The sequence below is a fragment of the Nuphar pumila genome, chromosome 5 (genome assembly GCF_984573655.1).
Source record: "Nuphar pumila chromosome 5, dmNupPumi1.hap1.1, whole genome shotgun sequence".
Taxonomy (NCBI): Eukaryota; Viridiplantae; Streptophyta; class Magnoliopsida; order Nymphaeales; family Nymphaeaceae; genus Nuphar; species Nuphar pumila.
Window position 1 is genome coordinate 4,010,678 of NC_143253.1, and position 12,588 is coordinate 4,023,265.

The 12,588-nt window shown below is 34.6% G+C and overlaps 1 pseudogene across 1 annotated transcript; it reads left to right on the forward strand.

Moving 5' to 3' along the window:
• Window positions 1-745: 745 nt before the first annotated feature.
• LOC149836524 (basic leucine zipper 23 pseudogene) lies at window positions 746-2,596 on the forward strand (annotated as a pseudogene). The gene is made up of 2 exons (XR_016432029.1): window positions 746-798; window positions 1,504-2,596. The product of XR_016432029.1 is annotated as a basic leucine zipper 23 pseudogene (transcript).
• Window positions 2,597-12,588: the final 9,992 nt, after the last annotated feature.

A 12,588-nucleotide genomic window follows, 5' to 3' on the forward strand; every position in this document is an offset into this window, starting at 1 on the left:
GTACTCGTGACATGGTTTCCAGACCATGTGAAACTAAGGGTGCAGATGGATTGTATTCGGTCAAAACCACTTGTCTAAATCCAACACTTCGTTTTTTCTTAATGTATATATTGAAATAGGACCTGGACATGCATTCAGACTAGATCATAGACGTATCTTATCTGACCATTTGAAATTCACACACCAATTCAAAATTTCCTGTCAGGTCTATATATTTGGATCTGAAATAAATCTGACCTGACCATTTGAAATTCACAAACAAATCTCGTTGGGTCTGCATTTGTATCCAAACTGAATCTAATCTATCTGCATTTTTTTTACATGTAAAATGCTTCATCCTAACTTTTTTTTTTCTAACTAGATCCAGCTTTACCATGTAAAACTTGGATCAACATCCAATTCTACTTCACTGAATATCTGGTTCAAATACGAGTCCACGTTCGAACTTACTGTGCAACAGATTCGGGTTCGGATCGATCCGTTTGCACCCTACATCGTGAACACACGCCCATACAATGTGTACTGAAGATTATAACAAGGCACGTCGATTTATGTTTCGAGAACACAAGAGATCACATTGTGCCAACCCACAAAGATTTTTGGCTCATATGTTGAGTCAATGGTAGCACAGGGCCGTGGGCCCCACCGCACCTTTCTTTGCCTAAAAAAAGACAGGCTAGAACTAGAAGGTCACCTCGAGGCTTGAGGCTCTCAATATCCTGACATTAATCTGTAGATTGATTCTTCTTGAAACAATATCTTCAGGGACCAACAGGAACTCAAATATTCTCTAGTGAGGTGATTATAAATGTGATCGCTTGCTCTTGAAGAAGAACTAAGAAATTATTTTTGTGGTAGTACTTGCAATTAGATTGCTTTCAAGAAAGAAATATTCTGTTTTTTCCTTTTTGAGATTCGGTTCATAGACTTTCCTTTTCATTTACTTTTGCACCACTTGATATTGGATTCGTCAAGGAGATTTGTGAGTTTCAATGCTCCACCATCCTTTTGTGCCTTGTTGAGAATCTTGATATGGGTGGTTGTTTAATTGCGAAGAAAAAGAGATATTTTTTTCTTTAGAAATCATTTCTAGTAGTAGTTTTCTGTCTTCTTTTGTTTCAGTTTTCTGATCATTTGAAGGTTGCCCAATTTTAGCTTTTGGAATACTGGAATTTTGTCTTATTTGTTGTTCTATAAACGTTGTCAAAGGGGGTCTTGTTCTTGTCTGCATATATCTATTCCTAATGTATACTGATCTTTCATCTGAATTAGTGCTTTATTTGCAGGTGAACCAGATATAGTTTTTGGCTTCTTCTTTCGTAGTGTTTGTGTAGAATTGAATTCCAGAACTGATTCTGAGATGAAGATTGTCTGATGTTCTTTTCTTGCTGCTATACATCTTCTGTTTATGTATGGAAGTTCTCCTATGCGAAGCTTCTAGAGTTGCATCTTGTTTTCACATTAATTTCTGTTAAACTGAAATTTGGTGGATTTGGAGTGCAGGTATTTTGAATTTTATGTGTGAATCTGTTAGTATGAACATGTCCACTAAAATCTCTTGAATTGGATCTTACTCCAATCTCTGCTAGAAATTTGTGGCTAGGTTACCTTGATTACATAGTAAATGGAGCACAAAACTGTGCCGACTGCCTGAAGTGGGGATCTTTCTGAATAAGATGGTTGTTGGGGAAGCCAAATCTTTTGATGATGGACTGTTGCCTGATCATGAAACTGCTAACAGTTTTTGTGGGTCATCATCAGAAGACCTTCTGCTGGATCAATTCTTGAAGAACACAAGAACTTGTACCCACACACATGCATGTAACCCTCCCGGACCCGATTCCATGCACAGACATACATGTTATCATACACACACCCAAGTTTTCGCCACAGGAGGGGAGAGTGTGACAGAAAAGAAGCAAAACCCTGTGACCAAGTTAAGGAAGACCTCAGGGAACAAAGAAGCAGTGAAGAAGTATAGGGAGAAGAAGAAAGCACACACTGCTTACTTGGAAGAGGAGGTCAAGAAACTGAGGGCTCTGAACCAGCAGTTAATTGGAAAATTGCAGAGTCAGGCAGTGCTGGAGGCAGAGGTGTTGAGGCTAAAAACTTTACTGCTAGAATTAAAGGGTAGGATTGATACTGAACTTGGCATTCTTCCTTTTGAAAGGACTTGCACAAGCAACTTCAAGGAGGGAGGTTGCAGCCTGCAACTTGCTGATGCAGATCGAACAGCGAATGCGGGCCTGCAAGACAGAATATGTGGACCTCTCATCGCCAGTTGTGCAGCTAACACAAATGGAGATATTGCACATTGTTTGGGGAATACTGGAGCTCACCATGACCAGATGATTCCAAGTTATTTCTGTGGGGATTAGAGGTCTTGACTGCATCTTAAGACCAATTAGTAACTGGTGCATAATGCCTTATACATGTCGACAATAACAGGGTTTTACTTGCTCACAGTTGTCAGGGGGAATTGTAAATCTGAGCACGTTCAAGCTGAATTATAGTTTGCAGAAATGGATGTTCTACGAGGTAACAATTACCCCTTTCTGTGGACAAAAGCTGATGTAGTAAGAATGATCTTGCAAAACTGAGTTTTGCGCATACCTTTTCTTCTTTTTCATAACCAATCTTGGGGATACCCCTTGGGATAGGAGCCCGAAACCCCTTGGTTATGATAGTGTGACCTAACCATCAAGCTTTCTCATTCAACCTGAATCTTTGTGAGTACTTGAGTTCATTGTTCAAAGTGGAACTTGCATACTAGTCTCATATCAACCCAACTATAAATCAATGATCTGTGGTTATAGATGTGATCTGGTTTTTACAGTTGACCCTAAATTGTTACATTACCCAAACACATCATATCACATCTGCTTCACTTTGCATTTTTTGTTAATTATAAATTTATATTCGACTAAGGAGGGTTGACTTGGGACTCCCATCCCATCAAGCATACAAGGTTTGGTATGGCCAACTTAGATTAACTGGGTCAGGGATGATTTGGTGCCATATATAGTCAATCTTAAAAAACAATTTAAGTTCTGTCACAGCAGGTGCCAAGTTTTTTTTTTAATTTGCTATGACTAGCATTTCAAGCTTGAAATCAAGTTTTTTTCAATAGAAGTGTCCATCTTTCTTATCAGTTCTCTAAATTAGTGCCACAAATTGCACTGTAAAAAAGTGTGTTTATTTCAATAATATTGCGTTAAGAACATCCTTGGCTTTCATGACCGAAATGATCCCTTTTTTTTGTCTTGGTCAAAAAGAAATTGAGATGAGAATTAAGAACATGATATGTTCAAAATAGGTGATATTTTAATATCAATGTGTATTTGAGAATGCACCATTCAAAAATATCCTGATAAAATAGCGATATGTTTGCTTGGTCATTTATGATATTATTCCAGACAGGGTGCGCTGTTGATCATCCTTTTAATCCTCTTTGTGCATGTCACGTTTAAGGTCATCCAACGGTGATTGGACACTGGTTGGTTGCACGCATACATCATGGTATTTGTTTTAATAAAGTGACATTGACTTCAAAACACGGAAAATGATAGTATTGTAAAAAAAATGATATGTTTTCACAAAAAAACTACAATTTGTCAAAATCCACCTGATGTCCAAGATCACAAATAGCCAACTTCTTTAGAGTCTTTTTACCTTTCACATGTGCAAAACTCACAAAGTTTGCACAATATATCGCTCTACTCATCAGGTAATGCAAACACCCAATTAAAAGAAGGTCCACACTTTTTTTCAAACATCACGAAGTTCACATAATAATATTTGTGAACATCCTGTTAAACCCAAAATCTAACTAACCTCGAAACTTCGTAAACATCTGACCAAGTTTGCATATATAATATTAATTTCGCATAAAAAATCTATGAACTTCTTGTTAAACTTAACCTCGTAACCTCGCAAATATCCTACTTAATCCGCATATGTTTCACAAAATTCGCATAAAAATATTTGAGAACCTCTTGTTAAACTAAACATCATAACTTCGCAAATATTGAACTGAAGTCGCATATATGTAGTGATCAATACATATACCTCATGAAGGTCTCACTCCTAAACGATTGAGTACAAAAATCAATTTTCTGCACCCCAAGGCTATTTTGGCATAAACTAGGGTTCTTTGTGGTCTTCAACATGTTTCTTACAGATGACTTTTCGAGTAACTATTTTCGATGATTCATCGACATTTCATCGTCGAGTATTTCAAGATCATCGACGATGATTTTTTCTGATTAACACATCTTTAATGGTCGAACCCATTATTTTTTTAAAACAACGGCATGAATTAGTTATTTTTTTGAATTGATATGAGTTAGTTATTTTGTAAAAGAATTGCATGGTGTTCAAGTTATCTTTGCATGTTCAATATCCTATTACATTTGTTTCAATGATTTGTATGTCTATATTATCTAGTTTGGTTGTTTATATGTTGTGTATCTTGTATGATAAGCATGGTTTGTTAGGATCATTGTTTGTTTGTTTTTTGTTACAATTCAGGTTTTTGCATTGTCAATAAAATATTTATTTTGGTTTTTGCTATGCTTTTTCAATAGCCTATGTCTTGTGTTTCTATTGTTTGTCTGTTTACCTATATTTCATGTCTTGTTATTGTAAGAAATTCTGAAATTGTTTAATACAATATGGCCACTAATAAGACTATGTGAGAAGGGTTCACACTTATATCATCTTCTAGTGTTAGAGCACAACAGAAGAAACCAAAGAAGAAAATTTATGAACCGGATCATCCTATGTACTATAAAGCATGGTGTAAGCTTGACACATGGATAGAGAGGGAGCCATATCCAATGCCAAGAATCTAGGTGTCCAACATTTTCGATAAAAAATGCACCATCCTTCTATAAGCTAAAAAATTTGTACTCAAACAAACGCCTTCAATGTTTGTCAAACAACAACTAATAATTTTAAAGTAGTCCATATTTAAGGCATAGTGTGTAAAAAATATTGAAGGGTTTGTGGTCACATGCTTGTCTCCCATTGCAAAAGCATCTAAGGAGGGGAAGGGTGACTCAGTGGTAAAGAAGAGTGACTCATTTGCTCACTTGGATGTTGTTGTTAACCTCAATGCATGGATAGATTATGCTAGAGATATGATCACCTACAGTCATAGTGGTGAGATAAAGATAAAGAGTGTGGATAATAGAGGTGAAGGGTCATGTATAAGGGCGAAGGAGGTACCTCACCAGGGGGAAGATGCAGACCCTAAGGCTAAGGTTAATGTGGACCCTCCTCAGGAAGTGGATATGAGCGAGGGTCCTTTGGTTGGATTAGATATTCAGGGTGATGTTTAGGCTGGGTTGGAGAATGCATTGGGCGACTATAAGGGGGGATCATCCTCAGGACGCTGAAGATGAAGTCCTGAAGGAGAAAGTGCAAGTTTCAAGGAAGAGGACGCAGCATAGGAACAAGGTTTGGTACTCGTAGACAAGTACTTTATTTATTATCAATTTTACATTTGATCATTGATTAAATTATCATATATGTATGTGTATCTAAAGCATGTTTTTAGGATAATTAGTTTGATTCTTTCAGTTCAATGTGCAAATTGCTCATCTGCATAATATGTTGACCTTGTGAAATTTTATAACTTGAATGCCCTCTCCTTCATGTTCATTTTCCAAAGAACCCAGTGGTAGTTACCTAAATTGATAGGAATTAAGAGTTTCAACATAAATTGAGTTTAAGGTCATTATGCACATGAAAATTTAAGTTTTGTAAGTATACAAAGTTGTCCAACGTATACTTTGTCAGCTTCAAAGAATTGATACGACAACTCATTGCTCTTTAGTTGCAACCGTTTGTGGTGAACAAAAAAACTTTGTGAGTTTTTATTAGTCGGTAGAAAAATGACAGAATCCTTGCTTTTTCAGACTCACAAAAAATTATGGGTAAGGTAAAGGGTTCTTGCAGTTTTGTTTATCTTTTCATGTCATCATTGTGGACCGCTTGGAATCTTTCTATAAATCTTGCTAGATGCTAAATAGTCAAAATATGTGGTACATTTATGTTAAATTAAAATGAGTCTATATACGAATGTAACAAAAGAACAACTATACAAATAAGCTAAACTAATACTCACTTCACTTGCCAACAAAGTTTCTTTGCCAAATTCATACTCTTTCAGCTCTTTTGTGTTTTGTTGCACAACTTCTCCTTCTTTATTAACATGTTTTCATCACCAATTAAAATTGTATATAAACGCATACATGTATAATAGAACAATTATATACAAATGATTTGGGACATTGATTATACCTCAGGCACCACAATTGGTTCCTTGCTTAGAGGTAAGAATGAAGGTTCAATTCCCTTTCTGCCATGTTTTTCTATATGTTTATACATAAAAAATATACCTATCTTATACATATAAGACATAAGATATTGAAACAATTTATTAAAAAATAATATATAAATACAAAGAAGCAATTCATTAAACAACTCTTGATAATTCTTATATTTTGCAGAGTATACGTACTCTAACATAACTAAAGACCATTCATATATACTAAAGACGAACCACACAATATATCATTCATTTAATGAAAATAGCATGTGAGAAAAGATCATCCATATATGCTTTATAAATTAAATTAACATAATTAACTACAACAACCACTTTGAAAACCTTATTCAATGTTTGTGCATAGTAAACTTAGCCCCATTACACCAACACAAAAACACTTCATATTAACTAAAGACAAACAAACAAACATAAATCATCTACAACATAAACAAATATATATATATATATATATATATATACCCTAAACGGTAAATCCGATGGCAAATATTAAATAAAGCACAAAGAAACATACAAAAATATCTACAACAACAACCAAATACAAATATGCATGGGGCTATTAAATGTTCACATCTATAAACAAAGAAACATGTTTGGAATGAAATAATACAAATATGCAAGGGACTCTGGAACTCACTTTTCGACCTAACCTGAGAAGTCGATGCAAAGGATACTGAAACTTCATCAGAATGCAAAAAAAAAATTTAATGAAAATCACCAGAATTTCACGAAAATCACCACAAGGGGAGAAAAAAAGTGTTGATGGTTCTAGAGGGAAAAGGGTTTGGGTTCTTCCATAAATAAATTAGAAAAAAAAAAACAACATGAACAAAAACGACTTTATGCATGATTCAGCAAGCATGTGAATGTAAGTAAATTCGCATGCAAAAATTTGTGCATATCGTCCTTATTTGTGGATCTCCTTGAGTTGCTTAATTGAAATCTACATGTTTTTATGCAAACTTCAAAAATAGTGAAATATTTGCATTCTTAGTCAGATATTTCTGAAGTTTAGATGTTAGTCAGATTTTGGGTTTAACAGAATGTTCATAAATATTACTATGCGAACTTCGTGATGTGTGCAAAAAAATTGTACAAACCTTTTAAAAGGGAGTTTGCGATACCTGACGAGAGTGATATATTGCATGGACTTCATGAGTTTCACACATGCAAAGGGTAAAAAGGTCCTAACAAAGTTGGCTATTTACGATCTTAGATGTCGGGCAAATTTTGACAAATTATAGGATATTTGAAGAAATGCATCATTTTTGTCGTACATTGTTGTCATTTTTTGTTCAAAGTATTCTCCTTTTGTCTTTGCAAGTTATGAATGATCAAAGCCTTCTGAGAGTAGAGAACCTCAAAGGTCAATAAATATTTAGTTAATGCTTCATTAAGCATCACCTTAATATTTAAGAAATAAAAAATGCATCCCTCAACAAATAGTGGATGGCACTTCTACCTCGTATAGATGGTCTTTGATGTTAGCTACTTAGCCATCCTAACTTTTTAAGTTATTATCCTTATAGACATGCTTAGTTCATCAACCTTCAAGACAAATTATTGTTCCAATGTTCTTTTTGAGCGTTTACAATGTGAATAATTTGCTTGCCATCAGCATTTAGTTAGTCTGTCATTATGAATATATAACCATAAATAATAATATTCCAACAAATACCATTAGGAATCTAGGATGTGTTTGGATATAGAGACCAAAATCAAACACGTGTGAGGCTAAATGTGGGAGAAGCTTTTAGTTTCTGCCTGAGCAGATAAGGCTTGGTGGTTGCGTTCTCAACATCGAGTTTCACCAGCCCATTAAGTGACACATTTCTCGGTGAGGGTTTATTATTAAAAAAAATGTGGCAAGCAGTCGTACGGACAATGACGTAGCATCCAAGCTTCATCCAATACATCTCTTAGCAAATAGATAAAAAGCTTGCACATTATATGGTGCAACCGACTATGGGGTGGGTTCGCGAACACCCTCTAATGTAAGATTTGAATGTGAAAGCAACTACTACAAAACAAAATCTGAAAAACAAATTTTTTGATTAAATACACAAACAAATAAGATTTAATAAATTTTCTAAAGTACCTATATTCAATCACAAAATATGTATATATATATATATATATATATAGAGAGAGAGAGAGAGAGAGAAATTCTCAAGTTTTGAAATTCAACGTGCTATAAGAATGCCTTGGATAAAGCATACATAAGCATAAAACTTTCAAAAATTGTATCTTTCAAATTCAACAACACAATAAGCAAAGCACACTTCTATTAAAGCCTATGTCTATGCACAAAACACGGTCAGCCTTAACAAGGTTCGGAAATCAGATTTAGTCACTTGAGCAACACCTAAACAGGTTTGTATTCAACTCACAGAAAACTGATTTAACATGCAATGGATAAACACCAATTACTATTTGATGCAACCGAACGAAAAAATCTCAACATGCAAAAAACTCGACATTAAATATGAAAATAGGGCAGAACTTAATCAGATGTAAACGATTATGATTTAATCATTCAATCAACGTTGGCACTATAGAATTTGATTTCAGGAACAATAACAACGATTTGGATTTTAATCATACTGATTTTTGCAATACAAAGCTAACATCGATTTCATCAAGTTTCCAGCATAAACTTTATCAAACAATGTTCAATCAGGTCTCCTTCTCCACCCAGATTGGTAAATAAATTCCAGCAAACATGTTGTAGCAAACAACCAAGATGCTAATCAGAAAAAAAAATCAGTTTGACGATTAAGAATGATGCAACATGTAAAAAAAATTCAGTTCAACCCTATAAATTTTGATTGAAGCAAACCAACACCAAGCTGAACTTCGCGGTAGTCCAGTCCACTCCAAGGAGACTTTGGGTCAGCTCCATGGTAAATGATATGCACAACAACTTCAAGATGACGTTTTGAACTGTTGTTGAGAATAAACGACAACAGCTACAAGACGTCTTAGTAGATTGACAACCAATGACGAACCAAAAAAAGAAGGTGTGAAGGAGTCATCCTCCACACACTCAGCTTCAACCTCCGCACCCCAGATCCAGGTGCAGATTGACACAGCAGCTCCAAGATATCACCAACATCAAATGAAGAAAACGTTGAAGAAGGGTGGATGACCTCTTCTTTCTCAACCCCATTGTTTCAGCTTGATCATAGGTTCACTCTCAAGATTAAGACCTCCATGTTCATTCTTTCATAATTTTTTTCAAAGTTTAGAAAATAGCTAAAGACCTCTCTATATGTTTTTTAGGTTGTTTTTAAAGGGAAGGAGAAGGTAGCCCTTGCTCCCATTGGTGGAAGCATGGATAGTACTTTTGTCCTACTCTCCTCCTTCCTAGGCCAATAGGTCCTTCTAACAATGTAGAGTGTGGCTCATTTGATAGGCCATCTCTCTTTTGGCTACTTAAAAGCTGGTGACGTAATTACTTTTAGATTAGACACTCCAAAAGGCTACCTCCGTTTGGGCCAATGAGGATGATCCACTTGTGAGTGAATTGGATCTTCTAAAAACAAAATTAAAATGGATCAAGGTTCAGATCCATTGCTGAAAAAATTAAAACCTATCCAAAATACTCTTACACCTTCTAGTACCCAAAATGGATCCTAACGGGTACTAGAACTATTCAGATCTATAGAATTTGACTCCTACTAAAAAATATATATATTTTTTTCTAATTCCAAAAATTCTCACATTCAAAACTAAATTATCTAAATAAATTTATGAGATATTTATAACAAGAAATCTAAAAAAAGAAAGTAGAAAGATAAGAATACCCTTATACCATGTTTTGGCCTGAATAGGTCGTTTTGGATTTGGGTATGTGAGGGTATGTCTTCTCGAAGCGGGTCCTCAATGGTGGATCATCCTTCAACTCCTCGCATGTGTCAGAATGATCAAGATGTGTTGTATCATTCCCACTTGCTCGAAAGGCTTTATCCTCGAAGTTGGGTGTTCACTAAGCAAGTCTCCATGGTACTTCTCCAAGTGTTTGAAATTGAACATGCCCAAGGTCCTGAAGCGAGTTGGTAACTTCACCCTTTAAGCATTATCATTAATTACATGAGTAACTTGAAGATGACCAATACGCCTATGAGATAGTTTTCCATGGATATCATTAGGCGTGCATTACTTAGTTAAAGTAACCCAAACAAAGTCATTGGGTTCCAAAGTTACCTTTCACTGCTTCTTATCCTAATGAGTTTTATACTTACCAATACTTTGTTGTAACTTTTATGCACTGCTCATGAATGTTATGGAGAGAAGAAATATAATCTTGAACAAAAATTAAAATTAGACCCACAATAGGAATATGGACTAAATTCGCAGGAGAATAAGCATTAGACTTATATAAAATAGAAATTGATTGTAACTAGTGGATCTGTTGACATATTTATTAAATGCAAAGTTAGCTTGTGCAATGATATTTGGTCATGACTTAGATTTATTTTTAACTAAAGCTCTCAATAGGTTTCTTAAGGACCTATTAACTACTTCAGTTTGGTCATCTGTTTGTGGATGGTGAACTGTGATAAAATGCAATGAAGTACCTAACTTTTTCAGCAATTATCGCAAAAAATGTCTTACACATTTAACATCTCTATCTGAGGTGATGGTTTTTTTAATACCATGTAACTTATAAACCTCTTTGAAAAATAAATCAACTATGTGAGAGGCATTCATGGTTTTCCTACATGGTATAAATCTAGCTGTTTTAGTGTATCTATCCATAATAACAAAAATATAATCTAACCCATGAGATGTTTTGGCTAATCCTAGGACAAAATCCATGGTTATGTCATGTCATGTTTTTTAAGGTATAGCTAAGGGTAAATATAATTCTGCATTGATTACACTACCCTTAGTTATATGACATGTATGACATTTCTCAACAAATCTAGTAATATCTCTATGCATATAGGGCTAAAAATATGTTGATGACACTAATTTTATAGTCTTATCTCTACCAAAATTACCTTCATTATGTAAATTAGAGATAATGCTATATCTAAGTGAACAATCAGGTATGCAAAGCAAATTACCCTTGAACAAAAATCCATCAATAATAAAAAATTCATCATGCTTTCAATCATTTACTTCACTAACAATTTTGAAAAAAAAAAATCATCGCTAGCATATAAAGAAGCAAATTCTTCAAAACCCCAAACAAATATTTTCATTATAGTTAGCAAGAAAATTTTTCTACTTAATGCATGAGCTACTACATTGTCTTTTCTCGCTTTGCACTTAAGAACAAAATTAAGTGCTTGCAAATACTCGACCCACTTAGCTCTACGCGCATTCAACTTATGTTAGCAGTTTATGAATTTTAATGCTTCATAATCGGTATGCAATATAAACTTCTTATGAATGAGGTAATGTTTCCAATGCATCAAGGCTCTAATGATAGCAATAAATTCTTTGTCATAGGTACTATATTTCAATTTGGCCTCATTAAGTTTTTCACTAAAGTAAGCAATGAGTTTGCCTTCTTAATTCAAGACAATATGTATACCAACTCTTGATGCGTCACAAGACAACTCAAACACAAGCTCAAAACTATTAAAGCTAAGATAGAAGTAGACATAGTTGAGCTTTTAACAACTCAAAAGATTTTTGGGCTTCACGATTCTACTGAAAAGTTTTTTCCTTTATGCAATATGTCAAGGGAGCAACTATGCTACTAAAATATGGTATGAATCTTCTATAAAATGATTCTAGCCAATGAAAGCAACTGACAACTGTGATAGATTTTGTCACTGGTCAATCTCTAATGGACTCTACCTTAAAAGGGTCAACATAAATACCCTTCATGAATATGATATATCCTAAAAACAAAACCTCGATAGCTAAGAACATGCATTTATCAAATGATGCATAAAAATGCTCCTACCTAAGCATGTAAAAAACTAACCTCAAATTATGCAAATGCTTATGCTCACTCTTGTTATAAATGATTATGTCATCAAAATAAACTACCAAAAAAATTCTTATGTATGGCCTAAAAATTTGGTTCATGATTTGCATGAAAGTGCAGGGGCATTGGACAACCCAAAGAACATCATGAGTCATTCATATAGACCATCACGGGTCTTGAATGCAGCTTTTCTCTCATCTCCTTGCCTAACTCTAATATGATGATAACTGCTCCTCAAATGTAGCTTAGAAATTTTTTTTGACTCCATCAACTGGTCTAACAGGTAATC